This window comes from Pinus tabuliformis, chromosome X (assembly GCF_031772625.1).
Source record: "Pinus tabuliformis cultivar Carrire ecotype Pingquan chromosome X, CPIR1, whole genome shotgun sequence".
In the NCBI taxonomy this organism is placed as follows: domain Eukaryota; kingdom Viridiplantae; phylum Streptophyta; class Pinopsida; order Pinales; family Pinaceae; genus Pinus; species Pinus tabuliformis.
This window is the reverse complement of record NC_142308.1, coordinates 525,733,822-525,751,462: the sequence shown is the minus strand read 5'-3', so window position 1 is coordinate 525,751,462 and position 17,641 is coordinate 525,733,822.

The following is a 17,641-nucleotide window of genomic DNA, read 5'->3' as shown; positions in this document are numbered from 1 at the left end:
ACTGGGTGAACCACGTATATCTGTGTCTTATTTTATGCGTTTTCTGTGTTTATATTTCTGCAATATGTTATGTGTTCGATTGCTCTGTAATATATAATTTTCTAACAATAACCATGTTGGAATGATGTCATCTCACTGTCCTCGGCAACCCTGTGATGAAGTCCATGGAAATGACCTTCCCATTTCCACTCTGGAATTGTAATCGACTGTAACAGTCTACCTGAATGTTTATACTTTGCCTTCACACACTGACAATCAAAACACCTAGACACAAAATCTTCTATATCCTTCTTCAGATTCGACCAATAATAAAATCTCTTCACTACCGCCAGTGTCTTCTAATAACCTCGGTGACTTGAATATGGTTTCACATGAAACTCTCTCAAGATCACCTTCTTGAGCTCACTGCTATTTGGAACATATATCCTTTCTCTGAATCTAACCAATCCGTTTGTCGTAAGACAATAGTCCACATCCCATGCACCTGCACCTATACCACTACCTATACCTGTACCTACACCTGTAAATTTACCAATACCCTGCTACAACCTTGCATAATCTACATATATATGACATCTTGTCGACCTGCTTGCAAGATCCTATCCTATAAGTTTCTCCCATAGGAGCTCATAGGTTCTAAGTGATTTACCTGTATCCGCCTGCTAAGAGAATTTTCCACCCTATTCTCTTTTCCTTTGATGTACCTAATCTCAAAATCAAACTCACTTATTATGGCCAACCATATAGCCTGCCTGACACTTAGATTCGACTAGTCAAACAAATACCTCAACCCAATATGATCACTCATCAGTACAAACCTCCTGCCTAGAAGATAGTGCCTCCACATATTCAAGGCATGTATGATCGTTGTTAACTCCAAATTATGCATCAGGTAGTTCTACTCATGCTCATTCATTTTTTGCAACTTGTAGCACACCACCTATCCATCCTACATAAGGACCCCACCAAGTCCTCTCTTGCAAGCATCTTTGCATACTACAAACTCCTTGTGTGGATCTGTAATCTTTAAAACTGGAGCATGTGTCAACCACTGCTTAAGCATCTGAAAATTGGCTTCACACTCCTCTGTTCATTCAAACTTCTTACCTTTCCTCTACAACGATGTGATAGGATAAGAAATCTGTGAGAAGTTCCCGATGAACCTCTTATAATAGCTTGTCAACCCCATGAAAGACCTCACTTCATCCACATTATTAGGAGATACCCACTCCATGATGGCCCTTATCTTTTTTAGGATCTACTACAATTCCCTCCTTGGAAACAACATTCCCCAAGTAGTGTACCTCAGTCTGAAAGAAACTACACTTGTTGAGCTTAGCATAAAACTGATGCTCTCTCAACAACCTCAACACTGCTGCTAAATTCTCGGCATGCTCTTCCTCGTTTTTAGAATATACTAATATATCATCATTGAACACAATAAAAAACTTATCCAAATAGAGACACAACACACTATTCATTAACCAGATAAATGTAGCTGGATAATTAGTCAACCCGAATGGAAATACAACAAACTCATAATGCCCATACTTGGTCTGGAAAGTTGTCTTGTAGATGTCTCCCTCTTTTATATGCGTACCTGATGATATGTGGATCTTAGGTCGATCTTGGAGAACACTGCTTCTCCCTTCAACTGATCGAACAAGTCATCAATCCTGGGTAACAAATACATGTTCTTGATGGCCACTTTGTTCAAATTCCTGTAATCAATGCACAATATGAGAGTACCATATTTCTTCTTCACAAATAATACCAGTGTGCCCCAAGGTGATACACTTGGCCTAATGTATCCCTTGTCCAACATTTCCTTTAACTACAATTTCAACTCAACCAACTTAGGTATAATCATCCTATAAGGTGCTTTTGATGCTAGAGCTACCCCTGGAACTAACTCAATAGAAAATTATACCTCCCAGTGAGGTGGAAAATCTGAGATGTCCTAAGGAAATACATCCTTGAATTGCTATAGAACTGGGTACCTTCTCAACACATCTACATCCTCAACTTCCTTACCCTTGTCACTAGAAATGTGCACTGTAAATAGCATACACCCTTTCCTGCGACTACGCTTCACCTGCATAGCTATCACCTTCCTAATTGATGTGGCTTTCTGCTTACCATGTAAGACTCTTGGTTCCCCATTGTCATAAAAAAACTCAATGGTTTGTCATTACAATCCACTTTGGTCCTATGAAGATACAACTAATCCATGCCCAACAACATACTGTATGAGCCAAACGATAATACATTTAGATGTGTTGTGGTAGACATACCATTCAAATCAAATGTTCAAGTTCTTACCCAATGATGAACTCGCTTATTTGTACTTGTAATCAGGCATATGAAAACAATACTTGTAACCAAACCTACAAGAATGGTACATGTAACCAAATATACAAGAATGCAACCTAACATACAAGAATGTAACCAAGAGACATATAACAAAATGTAAGTGACATATAACAACATATAACCAATCATACACTCATGATGATGCATTCCACAATAACAACATCAAGTTCCTCATGACGACATCACTACAACCATGATCAAATTTATGCAATGCAACAAGCACATGGAATGAAATTGTAAGATACACACATGTAATTGATATGCATTAATGACAAAGATACATCCCATCTAGTCCGAGGGGTGAACCATGCTCTGATACCACTCTGTAACACCCTCCTCCCACATCTACCCAAGTAACCGACCAACCAAGGTAAACATGTGATGACATGCTACTATGGTTGGATTTGACCTCCTATGTGACCTTAAGAAAACGGAATCGATGGAAACATAACATACAAACCTTCCACATCAGCTACAGGACCTATGAGAACCATGCCATCACTTCAGATAACATGCCCCTGGGTCCCACTGAAGTTTTTGATCACTTGACCTATGGACGCTCTCATGCTATGGACATGCGAGTGTCGAGGGACATATGGACATTCTCACAGGCCTACAAGCCAGCGTCTAGGGACCATTTTGCCCAGTTTTGTGCCAACGTCCCCAGGATTTGAGCCACTTTTTCAGGCCTAGAGCCCAGGTCACTACCCAAAATGGAATGACATCTTCAAAGCAATAAAATAAGAGGGAAATAATGATGCAAAAGAAATTAGTTGAACAATCCCTTAACCATACTCTTACTAGCCATGACAGGCATTTCGTCAAACATATCACAAACATGTAATCTACATGTGTAAACAACGCATTTAAGCATAGGGATCTTGTACTTATCTAAGAATCGCTAAGAACCATTGTTCCCTCATGTCATTTGTTGCATTATCATCTATTAGGTGATAGATACATTGTCCATTCATTTACAAGTAAAATCATGACGAGAGCCATACATAGATGCTGTCATAAAGCATATACATAACCCGTATAATAACAACAGAAATGCCATAAATACATTAGCCATAGAATCCACATATAAACCAGTACATTTACATATGAAAACCAAATGGATGAATTTCTCATCAATGAATGTAGAAACCAACCGGGGATGGGACTAGCACGTTCCACCCAACCATAGATTGGCTGAGCCAAATATCTCTTCAACCAATCACCCCCATGCCATATTCCAAGCATGAATGTGGGACTCATAACAAACCGAAAAGAACCAAACAAGCATGGATGCTACTAGAGTTCTCCACCTACACTGTGAGGAATTTGAGTGCCTCCTAGTCTCTTAGGATTTACCGTAATCCACAGTCTGATCCAGGGATCACTAGGCCCTACACGTTGACCCACTCTCTAGGCTTTACTGTACATCCCATCCTAGGAATACTAGGCCCAACGAATATCAATCCACCTCTTGGATTTACCATATATCCTACCATTCATTGGCAAGGATTCCTAGGCCCACCGAGGCACACAATCCTGGCTTTACCACAACCCATACTCTGGTTTAGGGGTTACTAGGCCAATAAATTTACCATGATCCACAGTTCAGTTTAGGGACTATTAGGCCATATGTTTGTCATTTCGGAGATCCACCCCACTTAGCTTCGAATCCATCTGACAATCCAGCTCAACTGAAGTATGATAACCCATCTCATCAAGGCTATCAGGAAATGACAAGGCTAGGCTGAAAAATATTGTCACACCTGGAAAAAACCATGCCATAATGGAAAAGAACCACATGATATACCATGCATACCAAATGTAGGAAGGAAATCACACATGCAAATCAATACCTGTAAAGAATCCTGCTGTAGCTACTTGATCATTCTTTTCCTTGCTTGATCTTTGCTTCCTCTTGCCTTCTTTTCCTTTCTTGATTCAATGCCCAAGTGCTCCAAGAAAAATCTGTGTCCAAGAGTGAGAATAATGAGAGAGCTCCAAAATGAACTAATCACAAGTTACCAACTGATCCTTAGAAGCCTTTTTATTAATGACACCTCTATTTCTTTCATTTTCCATTCTTTTCCTTTGATTTCCTCCTCACATGCAACCTATGATATTTCACCTCCCTTTTCTCCTAATTTCCATTATTTTCATAAATAAATGTGCCAAACTGCCATTTTTCCTTTATAAATCCTTAACCATTTCCTTAGCCATAATAAACCAAATGAACACCCCCCAGGATGTATTTCCCAACATTCATCTTGGAACAAGTGTCCCATCAACAGTGGTTATTATTTTTAACTTGTATTAGATAGAATTTTCACCAGGGTTGTTACATGTACCATGGTAATCTCCAAACCAATACCATGGGAAAATACCCTGGTTATGTCAATACCAAGGACTCCTATACCATGGTAATATCTAAAAAAATACCAAGAGAAAATACCATGGTTGTGTCAATACCAAGACTATTTGCACCAAGTATCATGTGCCAACCTACTCCACACACACATACCAATACCATGGTAATGCCAATACCAAGAATACATGTATGATGGTAATATTCCCTCAACATCATCATTAAGGCAACACACCACTACAATAATTCATCTCTAGCATGAAGTCCTAGATGAAGACCTAGTATCTCAACTCATCAATCTTAGATCATCTGAGAAACCATCTCCAACACTTGTAATAGCAACATCTGTCTATAGTAGTATAAAAAAATCATCATAACATGTCCTACAACCATGTCTACTCAGCCTCCATTTTATGCACTAGATCATAACATGAACATAAATACCACTAGTACATGAACAACCATCAACCATACCAATGCCATCATTTGACCATCATGAGTGTGACATCATAAGGTTGACATCAATGCCAACACAATAAGATTAATGTTAACTCAACTAGCTACAACCATGCTACAAGAAAGGCATCCAAGCATCACCTAGGCTACATAGGGTTGACATCAATGCCAACATGAACTAATGCCAACATCATCTAGTTGGAACCATTCACACCACAATGCCAACAATCTCCCCCTTTGGAATTAATGGAAACCATACACAAACTCCAGACCATCATGCTCTATTACTTGCCCTTTGACACTAGTGGCAAAGGGTCAACTCTATCTAATAAGGTAGAAAGAATACAAGTACTGAAGAACAAGCACTAGAGAAACTGATCTCTACATGGTTGAAAAATAATTCACATCAACAATCATAAATGCTTCTCATATCAACAACAAATCAACACATATAACCAATCATCATTTAGAGCGACATATCCAACCAACAACCTCTAGCAACATGCAACAATATGCAAATGAGGAAACACAGAAGCACCTATGAAAATAATTATAATATCAACTACGATCAACATCAAGTATATGCAACAATATGCACATGAGCATCAACCGATCACTCTCCATAGAAACCACATAGCAGCAACACCAATAGCCAATCACATCTTCTGAACTCATAATATGAGGCCAAAAACCCATTAATCAAAGCATAGGATGAGGCACATCATGAAAAAATCCAAGCAACCCATATTGCCACAATGGATGGATGAAGTAAATAGGAACTAGTAAATCTCCCCCTGAACATATGCCATCTCCAAACTCATCTCCAACCTGCAATGCATTTCTTCCACTACAAACAATGCTTCCTTTCCAAGAAAGAAGCATAAGGCGGACCAAAAAATTCCACATGACCATGATTGAATGACATTTACATTAATACATACATGGCTGTAGCAGTGACATAAAAGCCTCATATATGACCATAACATGACCTCATGGCTCATGACTAAATGACCCAAAGATACATATAATAAAAGTACATGGATTTATGAGCAGTTTACATAGATATATCAATAAATACATGGTTGCTATGGTAATTTCCTATGGACCAATGACTGAAATACATGATATATCATGATTGTTACATCAACATTATCCCATACATGTGGCTACAAAATGACTCCATAAGATTCCTCCAAAACAAGCTTACCACCATAATGACTCAAACAACTAATGACTGGACCCTTTACCAACATAACATGATGAAACAATAACAAGTACAAGGCTGTAATAATCATCATATAACAACCCACACATGTCTGGTCCAAGTCACGAATCTTTGCGGTACATGACCGTAACAAAGATTCCAATCTATGGATGGTTGTACAACTTTTCAACCAACTTGTGAGTGAAACCAAAAGCATAGATATGGTTGAAAAATGTACCAATTTCACTTAGAAAACATATGTAAGGTAGCTACAAATAACTGAGTGAAAAACTATGAGGGAAATGACAAATAACTCATTTAAATCTCATAACATGCATAGCTCCCCTTGAGCTCAATATACCTCCAATAGGTAGGTTGATCCTATCATGGACTTGAATGTGCATGAGGTTCAAATCAACTCATCAAGCTACCATATGCTCCCCTTGAGGTTATGCACCTCTCATGAAATCTTCAGTCCTCCATAAATATGCAGGAAATAATCATGTACTATAGGAGGGGATGCTTTTCACTACTTGAAGAGTTGCTGCTCCTTATTTCTCCACACGATCTTTGGATCCTTCTTTTCTTCCTTTTTTGGTTTTCTTCTAGGTTCTCTTTGTTTTTGCTGCTTTTGTCGATTTTTCCTTGAATAACGAGGAAACAAGAAATCTCTTTCCATATGGACAAAGTTATGACATGTGTAGCACTCCACGTGGCCAAGATATGAAGCAAGAGGATCAAATCTCCTACTGCTCATGCCATATCTATACCTTGCATGCAATGTGCTTCTCCTCCATTGGTTAGATATGTAATCAGATGCCTTATGGCCAAACAAGTTACATGAATAACAATAACCATAAAAACCACGATTATATCTGATGGCCAATCTCCTTGGCTATTGATATTACTGTAAGTTCCAATGATTAGATCTATATGTTCTACATTTGCATTTGCAGTTAGCTGCAACATGACCAAAATTGTGATAGTTGTCACATTATACCTTATGCACAAAAGGAATAAAAGGGCTTTGATTCCTTTGGAATTTTACAAATCTTCCATGACTCTCTCTTAGAGAAAAAGATTTTCTAAATGTATGAGCACATTGATATTTTCTTCTTAACTACTGTTGGGTTTGCTGGTTGATTTGTTGTTGGTTTTTCTTCTTGTTTCCTTGGTTATAACTCTTGATGTTGGTATTTTTTTCTACAAGCTTCATGGGTTCTTCTTCTTTGTTATTTTTTCTTGCATGCAAGGTGGAATCACCCTTTCGAAATCCAAGACTAGATTTATCCAATGCGGATCTTTGGATCTCAAGAAAACTACCTAAGGCCACAGTGCTCTTCTCCACCTTCCATGTTGTCTCAAGGACATCACTTCAACTTCTATTTCTCTTTGTACTTCTTCCTCATACCTTCTTCAAACCTTTTTGATTCTGCCTACCTAATATTTAAGCTAATGATCTCCTCCTTTAGTTTGGCCTCCTTATTATCACATATCTTCAATAAATTTTCTTGATCCTTGCATGCAACTGTTAGTATAGGAATCTCATTTCTAATAACCTTAATATCATTCTCATCTTCACAAGGCACTTCAACATTATCAAAATTTGAATCATCAAAATTTTAACTCAAAAGAAAATCATTAATATTTATACCTTTAGTTTCACGAGTTTCTAATTTCTTCTCATCATCAGTTGAATCATTTGCACTAGCAGGATGATACTTTTCTGGCTGAGCTTCTTGGTTTTGAACGCCTTTCTTCTTGTTCTTCTTTTTGTTGCTCTTTTTCTCATTCTCCATATTATTTATGGTACCATCTACAAATATAGATTCTATCTTGTCTCACATTTCTTTGGAATATTTCAAACCTACTATCTTTTTCAAATCATCATCATGAAGATTCTTGTAGATTATGCATATTTCTTGCTCATCCTGCTTCAAAACTTTAGCTGCAATTGGATCCTTTCCACAACCTTCACCTACTAATCTTCAAATGTTAGATCCATAAGAAAAAAACTGAGATTTAACATTGTTTCTCCATACCTTGAAATTTACAACAATGAGGGAAATCACTCCTTAAGAAGTCATTCTAAAAAAAATTCATTTTTTGCAAACAAACCCCATATCCGCTCTCTAATGATCAAGTTGCAACCAAGATCCCCAATATGATACCAATTGTTAGAAACCTTTGAGCACTATTGATAGGGGGTAGGGGTGAATCAATAGTGTGACTTCTTAACATTTTTTACCAATTTAAACTTTAACTGCATCACACACACAAACTAGTTAGCAGAAACTCATTAAACATTTGCAGATCTATTCATAAATCATAAGCAACAAGTAAACCATATGAGCAACATAAACATGAAAAGGAACACAAGAAATCATCAACACATGAGACGCAAGATACCTAGTGGAAAACCCTTCACCAGGCAAAAAATCCACCCTTGTTGTTGTTGCACTACTCTGAATATTCTATTAAGAATAATATTTCTTTTACATAGATTTGTTGACTCCCATCAACTAGGAGACTCGACCTCAAATACCATTGGTGAAAACCCATCAGCCTGGAGATTTTATTCTACTAATCATGTCAAAATACTATGTTCTCAAACAAATATACATACTACCATCCACAGATAGCTACCACAATCAAGGATCCTCGCCCAACTCTCATTAGACTATCTAACTTTGTTTGGATGGAGAAATTGTTCCTTTCATTGAAAATTTGAAATCACTGCTCAACACCCTTGAAGTCATTGCTCCTCTACTCTATGCAGACCTTGTTTCACATATTTTCTTACTAGATCCCAAGACTTTTTTCTCAAATTGATTCATATCTGCAATACGATCTCCAACAGCAAGACACCATTAATAAATCAATTAAAATCACCACAATCATATGCTCTCCACTCAAGGAAAATAGTGGCCACAATCAATTCAACAAAAATTGAATGATAATATCACCAACAACACAAATAAACCTCACACTCAGCCATAATATCAAACTCTTACTCCAAACTATAATTTAGCATAATACAGTTAGTAGCATACAACATAATGGCTATGTGCCAAATGCACTAGAAGAACCTGTAAAGCAAAAGTGAGAGTCTAAAATATGGAGCTATACCAAGCTCTCCATCTGTACAAAAATTATGCTACAATTATTTGCTTCTCTGATATGCAATCTGAAGTCTTGAATCAAAGCACTGCTTCAGCAAATAGATCTGCTCATTATGCTATCATTAGCACACATATATTGAATCTATCCTTCTCACAAATAGGTCTTAAGCATACACATATAATGCAACCTTCTTTTATTGACATACACACATCATCAAACCAACCAACAACACTAATTTTTTTCCGAATTCAGGCTTCTGTGATCCATATTACATTAAGAAGAGTCTTTTCGGTAGAAATCACATATGAGAAAAATTTTCCGACGCGTTTCAAACCAGATAGTGTGGTTCATCATTAGGACCAACAACACTATTTTTTTTTACTTAAGTAAAAGCCACAATATCCTTAATAATTATCCAAGTGATAACCATAGGAAAATACCATGGTTATACCAATACGTAGGACACCTGTATGATGCTAATGTCCAAACCAATACCACAAGAAAACACCTTTGTTATGTCAATACCAAGGACACCTGTACCATGGTAATATCCAAACCAATACCATGGTAAAATACCTTGGTTATGTCAATACCAAGGACACTTGTACCATGGTAATCTCCAAACTAGTACCATGGGAAAATACCATGGCTATGTCAATACCAAGGAATCCTATACCATGGTAATATCTAAAATAATACCATGGGAAAATACCTTGGTTATGTCAATACCAAGGACACCTATACCATGGTAATATCCAAACCAATATCACGGGATAATACCACATGGTTATGTCAATAGCAAGACTATTTTCACCAAGGTAATATCACGTGCCAACCACACACATACCAATACAATGGTAATGCCAATACCCAGAATACATGTATCATGGTAATACTCCTGTAACATCATTATCGAGCCAACACACTGCTGCAACAAGTCATCTCTAGCATGAAGACCTAGATGAAGACCTAGTATCCAAACTCATCAATCATATATCATCCAAGAAATCATCTCCAACACTTGTAGCAACAACATCTATCTATAGCAAGATCAACAAATCATCATGACATTAACTGCAACCTTGTCTACTCAGCTTCAAGTTCCTGCACTAGGTTATAAAATGAACATAAATACCACTAGTACACGAACAACGATCGACCATACTAATTCTCTCATCTAACAATCATAAGTGTGACATCATAAGGTTGACATCAATGCCAACACAATCAACTCAATGTCAAATCAACTAGCTGTAACCCTGCTATAAGAAAGGCATCCAAGCATTAGCTAGGCTCCATAGGGTTAACATCAATGAAAACAAAAGCTAGCTACCATCATGAACCAATGGAAACATCAGCTATCTAGAACCATGCACACCACAATGCCAACATTAGGTGCATGGCAAAGTCCATGAGGTTCAAATAGTCAAGATCTTTTTACACTCTCATTGATGTGCACACAAAAATAGAAAATGAAGGGAACAATAGTGAAGATTTAATGTAAATAACTTATTTATTTTAAAGAATGTAGATCCAAAAATAGTTGTTTCCAAATACAATATGTTCACACATGCACTCCCTTCGATGTAATATTCTATCTTGTTGGTATGCAAATCCAATCTCCCCTGCAAAAAGTCATAACAAAAATAAACCAATTAAAACAAAATATACACAAGTCTTAGAAGATGTAAACTTCATTTCTAATAATCCAACATGAAAAAACTGTTAAACATAAGGATATATACATTAACAAGAAAACATGGAGTAGATTAAAAGAAACTACAAGGTAAAAAAAAATTCCAATTAATTTCTCTTAGCAAGAATAAAAGTTATTTTTTCTTAGCAACAATAAAACTTAGAAAATGCCATTTAACTTTTATTTTTATATTTTGAAGTTGGGATGTTGATTCATTAGAAAGTTCAATCAATCATCAAGCCATCCAAAACATTTATGTTCTCGTTGTGATCTGTGACTCTACCCCACTATGTGGAATGAGTTTCAAAGGGAAGATGTCAGGTGGAGCTAAATGGAAGTTTTCCAACAATCAAACTTGGCACCTAATCCAAATGAAGTCTTCTCTTTGTGGTGCGACCATTTGAGGCATGTTTCTCGAAGTGGTTCCAATAAAAAGGAACAAGAAAAAGAAAAATATATTATCCATCTACTAGGGATACAAAAGGCCATTAAACTATAACAAGTCTAAAATGTTATTTATTAATATGGTTTTCTGATTTAGGATTTATATTATTAGGCTTCCACAATCATTACTTGAGAATGCTAATTATATGGAGTTCCACTTTTTATGAACGTAGAGGGAAGTCCTTAGAAATTTTGTTTGAATAGATTCCAAACAGATATGTCAACAATAAAAGTTAGACGCCAGATATTGTTCCAGAGACTGTAAATGTTTTTTTATTGTAGATGAATCAAATGTATTATTTTTTCCATTTGTAAGTGACATGGAAGTGTAGAATAAAGCACTAGGTATGGATGATATACTTCCTAGAACCAAACTCAAGAAATACATGAAACTCTTTCAACAAATCATAAAAATTCCTAGGACATAAAACCATAGAATTGTATTCTTAAGTGCTGGAACAAGCTACTGAGAAAGTCTAGTGGATCAATTGAATTCTGATTGTAGAAATTACCAGATTCAACTTACAACAATTAATCTAATTTATAAGAAGGAATTGATCTAGATTTTTGCAGGAATGAAAAGAAATACATATTTAAACAAAAAAAGAGAGCTATAGTGAAAGTTGAACTTCAATTCATTAATAACAAATACCAAAAATTTGTTTACATGCAAAATAGAAATAAACTAGCTTGGGTGATGGTAGTTTATCTCTGAGAAGAGATGTGATAGCTACATGCCTCTGAACTATGTTACATTGAGGCTCAATGGCCTTTTTATTATTGAGAAACAAGGGAAAACCCTAAAAATCCACAAATATAACCCTAGGATATGAAGCACCAAAAGTTTATGGGCCTTGTTGGGGTTAGGTGGTATGTCAATTTCTCGGGGTCATAACTTTGACATATGATCCTTGTTTGATGTGTAACATTAGAAATATATATCCAAGGAATACAAATTTTGAATAAAAATCCTTCTCAAATGCTCAACATTTTCATGTTTTCCAAAAAACATCATTTAGGGCCTCAAAATGACTCCAGAAGTCTAGGACCCAAAAACAACCAAAAATACTAAACTATGCTACAATTAAGGAAACTGAAAGAAACAATCTTGGGGGTCCAAGTGGAATAGGCAGATGGCCACCAATATCCACTTGGATCATTCCTCTTCTCTTAGGATGTAATGGTCCCCATTGCGTTGAGTGCCTCCATGAGATGGTGAACTTCTGTTGAACTTGGTCCCTGGTGAGCCATTTGTCCTAGTGCAGGAGTTGGCCAACTTTGATAGCCCGGATACAGTTGGATTCTATGTTGGTGGGTTTTATTTATCTATGTGTCCATGATATGATCATTTGTGGGATGTTGCATGTAGTTTGGTTTGAGCTCTGTTGGTGTTAGCTATTTAACAATGTTCAATGTGTCCAATAATGGTGGAAAGTATGGTCAAAGATAATCCACATTCAACACTGGGTGCAAGCCAAGGAATGGGGGAATATTGAGCTTGAAAGTGTTGTTTCCCATAGCCTTGGTGATGGTGTAAGGCTCATATTGGAGTGGTCATATGTTTTGATGAGATATGACAAGGCGTTCTTTCTGCAAATGCAACCAAAGTTGTCACCCAATGAAACTTATGTGGCACCAGATGTTGGTCATCCAGTTGTTTGTAATTAGCATTTGATTTATATAAGATGTCATGAACCTGCTGGTGGATGTGTTAGATGTGTTCAATAGACCCAGTTGCTTTATCAACCTCAAATTCTACATGTGTGGATACTACTTGTGTAGTCTAATGAGGCATGACAACATAAATCAGACACATTGGTTGAAATACTAGACCCACTTGAAAGGGGCTATAACCCATTGAGCTATGGAGAGATATGTTATAGCTATGATGCACATAGGAAATGCTCTCATTCCATGTTCATGGATGATTGGAGTTGTACATGCATAGTATGTGTACGATCATCTCGTTGAAAACCTTTATCTAGACATCCGTCTAGGGATGGAATGAAGTCAAGTTGGTGAGCTTGGTGTCCAATAATGACCAGAGGTTCGACCAAAATGTGCTCAAGAACCTACTATTCCAATTTGATATAATGGTCTGCAAGATCCCAAAATGCATGACCACATTCATTCAAACAAGAGTTTGGCAGTGTCCTATGTTATGATGCTCTTTTTGTAGGCTACCAATATAACCAACTTAGAAAATCTATCCAAATAAAAAATACACAGTCTTTACCATGCTTGGTAGAATGGAGGCCAAATGAATATTCCATGGAGATGGATTCCCAAGGCTAGTTGGGAGTAGGTAGAGGAGTGTACAAGCCTTACTTCTTTATGGTTGGAATGGTGATGGAACATGTAGTGTAGGATCTAATATATTTTCCAACATCCTATTAGAGTTTTGGCCAATAAAAATAATTTTGTAGTACTACCACGGTTTTCTCCACACCAAAGTGTCTTGAGACCTGACTATAGTGTGCATCCCAAATCATCTTGGGATGCTTGCTTGAAGGAACACAAAGGTGACCCAAGTAGCATAATAATGCATCCTAGAGGTGGAAGTTTGGAACTTTCTTGCCATCCACTAACGTCTAGTATATGGTGGCGAACTTTGGATCTTTTTTGTATAGTTACAGCTACACAAAGGTCTCATGGCCGCAAGAGTTGAGAAAAATGTTCAGTGTTGCAACTGGGGGCTAACTGAGGCAATCTACAACACGATTGGTGCTACCCTTCTTGTATTTAATGTTCAAATGGATTTTTTGCAGATATGTGGACCACTTTTGATGGTGTTTGTTCTACAACTTTCCTTATGTCTATATAAAATGAAGAGGTCGATGATGTATGTGGATAACTATCTCCTTCCCCAGAATGTAATGCTTCCATTGCCGAAAAGCATGCACGATGGAATACATCACTTTATCGTAGATGGGGTATTTCCAAATTATATTAGAAAGTGTCTCGCTATGATAGGCCACTGGATTCCATTGTTATGTGAGCGCTGCAACAATAACATAGTCAGAGGAGTTTGTCTCAATTTCAAATTGTTGTTTCAAGTTTGGCAATGTGAGTACTGAGGTAGAGAAAAGGTGGTGCTTCAGCTCAACAAACACCTTCTATTGGGACTTAGACCAGAAAAACTTTTCTTTTAATCCACCTTTGGTAATTTGACTCAAAGGCCATGTGATATGAGAGATTCCCAACATGAACCTCTGATAATAATTGGCAAGGCCCAAGAAGATGTGAAGCTCTATTAGAGTGGTTGGGACTAGCCAATATTGAATGACTTGGATCTTATCTAGACCCACATACACACCTTTCTCATCAATGATACAACCCATATATTGGAACTGACTCATGCCAAAGGTGCATTTCTCCATGTTGGCACATATTTTGTGTTGTCACAAGGTGTGTAGGACATGCTAAATGTGTTCCAAGTGATCTTCCCAATTATTGTTGAAGATGAAGATGTTGTCCAGATATACAACCATGAATGAGTTGGTGAAGGGACACAAGATGTCATTCATCAACCTCATAAAAGTTGCAAGGAAATTTTTTAACCCAAAAGGCATGACCAACCACTCAAAGAGGCCCTCCTTGGATTTTAAGGTAGTATTACATACATCTGTGGGTTTATTGGAACCTAGTGATAGCCACACTTCAAATAAATCTTGTTGAAGTACTTGGCCCCATTGAGTTGGTAAAGAAGGTCATCAATCCTTGGGATTGGATAGCTATTCATGACATTGATTTTATTTACTTCCTGATAATCAATGCATAGTCTCCATGTCCCATCCTTCTTCTATACAAGTACAATCAAGATCCCATAAGGTGAGGAACTTGGTCGAATGTACCCTTTTTGTAGAAAGTCTTAGATCTATCACTTGATTTATTCATTTTCTAAAATGGGGTGATAGTATATCGTCCCATTGGGTACAAGTGCTCTGGGAATCAGATTGATTGAATGCTTGACCCGACAGTGCAAATTTACCCCTGTGGGTGAGGAAAAATGTCCCTGTATTTTTCCATGACCTTATCCACCTACTTCTTCTACATGGTGGAACCATACTCAGGGGATATGGATGTTGCCATGATCTTCCCCTTACTTTGAGAACGAATCAGAAGGAAAACAAATTTCTCAGTTTAGGAGATGATCTTACTGCATTACTTAGCAAAGATCAAATAGATGGCGGTAGGCGGGGCTACCTCTGGTATGCTGTATAACTTACTACCCAAAGTAATAATAAAAATGTGAGGCCTAGACTCATACACAAGATGTTTCTTCCACAAGTATTGTTGGCCAAATAAAACATCACAAATTTAAAGAGGTACAACATGACACATTACCTCATACGTGAAGGGCTTGATGCTATAGGGTAGGAAACACTATTGGCTAACGGGGAGATCTCGTCATTGGTGGAGTCACCAGATGGTGTATGGATGTGGGCATGGTGTGGTCAATAGGCCCAACTGATTAATGAACACTATTGAGATGAGGTTCTTATGGCTCTCGCTGTTAAAAATTAACTGCAACGCAGACCCCTTCACCCACATGTGTGAGTGGAAGAGACACTTCCCTTACTTTGGATCTTCAGGCTCAATTTTATCAATCTTGGTGGTGACTACAGTGGCATTGGGATCTCCACCAATAATATTGTTCCCTTTGTCATTCCCCTTATCAAGTTCCGACTCAGAGTCAAAACATCCATTTGAATATGAAGCCTTCAGATTGGCCACCGATGACTGCTTGGTGCGACACTCATTTGTGTTGTGAGTGGGGCTCTTGTGGAATTCACACCGCTTCCTTATGCCCTTGTTTTTCTTCGTGCTATTGTTCTTTTCTTGTGGCTTCGATGGGTTTTCTTGGGTCACCCCACCTTATCTCTTTCCTTTGTTTTGTGGTTTGGGGGCGTCTTTTCCTTGCTTCAGATTCACAAATCCTAATTCGTCCTTCTTCTATTTAATTTCTTGCTCGATGTTCACAACATATTGATATGCAGTGCCGAGCTATGGGATGTCCAGGAAATACATCTCATCCTAGATGTATTTGTGTAGACATCTGCGGTACTTGAGTACAAAATTCCATTCAGAATCCTTCATACCCAACTTTGTGCGAAGGGTATGAATTGTGAACTCTGGCATGTCTTGGTCCCTTCTCTACCGCAGTGTGGTCCATTTTAGTATTTATCTTCATAGCTCCTAACAGGGTAATATTGTTCCTTAATGATGTATTGGGAAGAATTACAAGTGGGGTGCGACTGGAAATAGTGAGGATTCCCTCTCGTCCCTCTACTTACAATAGGTCTCCCACTAGTCCTTGACATGGGGGGTGGCCTTAAGGAGTGCAAAAATAATATTTTCCCTATTAAAAAACTTATGGACTGAAAAATATCCTTCCAACAAATTTAACCATTTATCTATGACATCTGCATTTGTCTAGCCTTGAAATATATGAATGTCAATGTTAACTTGTACCTTGAAGGGGGTGGTGCCTCTAAGGTGGTTTTCGGATGAAGATACGTCACCCACTAATACCCACTAAAGGATCTAGGAAAAGTTATCCATCATCTCATTCCTTTGTCGCTCAAGGGATTCTTCGAGCAAGTTTGAAAGGATCTCCTGATCCATCTTCTTTATTTTCTTTCACCATGGGAGTTTGGTAGGGTCGATGAGGCCACTCTTGCAAGGGTTCAAGCAGTTCAATTCCTAACTCCTTATACCATGACCTAGTTGGGGACATCCACAAAAAAATAGAGAAACAGAAGACCACTCTAATACCACTGATCCAAATTTATGCAAGAATTAAATGAAATACATATTTAAACAAAAAACATAGAGCTATAATGAACTTTGAACTTCAATTCAATAATAACAAATACTAAAAAATTGTTTACATGTAGAATGGAAATAAACTAGCTCGGGCGATGGTAGTTTATATCTGAGAATGGATGTGATGGCTACATGCCTCTGAAATATGTTATAA